This window comes from Penaeus chinensis, chromosome 18 (assembly GCF_019202785.1).
Source record: "Penaeus chinensis breed Huanghai No. 1 chromosome 18, ASM1920278v2, whole genome shotgun sequence".
Classification (NCBI taxonomy): Eukaryota; Metazoa; Arthropoda; class Malacostraca; order Decapoda; family Penaeidae; genus Penaeus; species Penaeus chinensis.
The window spans coordinates 16,824,044-16,826,543 of NC_061836.1; positions in this window are offsets into that span (position 1 = coordinate 16,824,044).

The window sequence follows — 2,500 nt, forward strand, 5'->3', positions numbered from 1 at the left end:
TTATTCTTATTGATATGTATTTAAAGTGATTGTATAGTCCAATATGTTGGACGTTAAGACTATTTTTATTTTGTTTTTATTGTTGTTGTTGTTATTATTTATATAATATTATTATCTTTATTATTATCATTATTATTATTTTCATCATTATTATTATCATTATTTTTTCATTATTATAATCATTATAATTATTTTCATCATTATTATTATCATTATTATCATTATTATTATTATTATTATTATTATTATTATCATTATCATTGTTATCATTATTATTACTATTATCATCATTATTATCCGTATCATTATTGTTATTATCATTATCATCATTACTATTTGTATTTGTATTTTTTATCATTATTATTATTTCATTAATATTATTGTTATTAGGATTATTGTTATTATCACTATTATCGTTATTATCATTATCACTATTGTTACCACTATTTTTGTTATTATCATTATTATTATTATCATCATTGTTATTGTTATTGTTATTAGCATTACTAATATTACTGCTATCACTATCATTATCACTATTACTGGTATTAGTGATAATGAAGGTTGAGGATACTGTTTAAAAATTATTGTCATTATCGTGAAAAAAAAATATATATTGACACTGATAGTAATGATAATACTACTGGTAAATGATAATGATAATGTTAAAGGTAACAGTTGTGGTAATCATATTGGTAAAATCCATGATGATAGTGATAATAATGATATTAAGGATGACATAAACAAAACCACAACAATGATAGTAGAAATAACAACCGATTTAAAATAAAAATAAGTAAATGTTATTTGTATACTCATCTCGTATTATTATTATTTTTTTTATCATTATTATCACTATCGTCATAAATATAAATGCTACCAGAACGACAAAATAAAATGCCCTTGAAAAAAGTAAAAAAAAATATCATGACCTCCGTCTTGTTATTATTTTCTAAGGTTATAAATATCGTCATCTTTGCTTTCTCATCCCAAGATATCATGTCTTGTCCTCCAAAAGCGATAACTGGCATCTCAGCGGCTGGTTTTGTTTAAGTAAAACGCCAGATGGAAAGACTAAAATGTTACGCGCACGTGTATGCTCACACATACAAACGAACAAACAAACAAATATATATATATATATATGGTATAAATGGTATATATGTATATATATACATATAAACATATATATACATATATATATACACACACACACACATAATCAAAAGTGTGTGTGTTTCTGTGTGTGTCTTACGTATATATACATATATATATATACACATAACAAAAAGTGTGTGTGTGTGTGTGTGTGTGTGTGTGTGTGTGTGTGTGTTTATGAATGTGCGTGTATGTGTGTGTGTGTGTATATGCATAAACGTGTATATATATATATATATATATATATATATATATATATATATATGCATTTATATATATATGTATGTATGTATACATATATGTATATATATATGTGTGTGTGTGTGTGTGTGTGTGTGTGTGTGTATGTGTATGTGTGTGTGTGTGTGTGAGTGTAATGTCTCTCATACAAACGAACAGGGTAATGAATACTCACAAAAATAAAAATAAAGATAATAAGATCATTGATCATAAGATCAAAGACAAAATGAAAAGGAAGAAATAGACTAAACACAAATAAAACAATCACGGATGTTAAGATAAACAAACAAACAAACAAAAAAAAAGTAATATATTGGACTATACAATCACTTCAAATATATAAAAGATATATAGATATTGAAATACTGATGATATGCAAAAACATGTGTATACATATATAGTCATATAAAATGATATAAAAGATTTAATAGATATAAGGGAGTTTATAAGATGTATAAACCAATATAAAGATATATAAGAATATATGAAATGCTATAAAAAAAAAAAACATAAATTCATCACGATTAATAACCAAACTTAAAACGATAATAATTTCTAATAAACAGACATTAACCGCGATAAACTGTGATAAACGGACATCAAATGCAACGGAATACACAGAGACACAGAGACGCTAAACAGTAATTATCCCAAATAAAACGATAGAAAAAGAAATAAAACCAAGTTATACCCAAAAATTACAGGTCCCTGCTATCAGTGCCGCCGCCCTTGCTTGCTTCCGGTCTTGAGATAAGATTACGGGTGTCCTGTTTGTCCAGGTTACAGGTGTGTGGTCATCAGGAGGGTGTTACTGCATGTCATGTTGCGTTTTGGTATTTTGGTATGTTGGTATATGGTGCTGGTATGTTGGTATGTGGTGTGGTATGTTGGTATGTGGTGTGGTATGTTGGTATGTGGTGTGGTATGTTGGTATGTGGTGTGGTATGTTGGTATGTGGTGTGGTATGTTGGCATGTGGTGCTGGTATGTTGGTATGTGGTGCTGGTATGTTGGTATGTGGTGTAGTATGTTGGTATGTGGTGTGGTATGTTGGTATGTGGTGTGGTATGTTGGTATGTGGTGTGCTTTGTTGGTATGTGGTG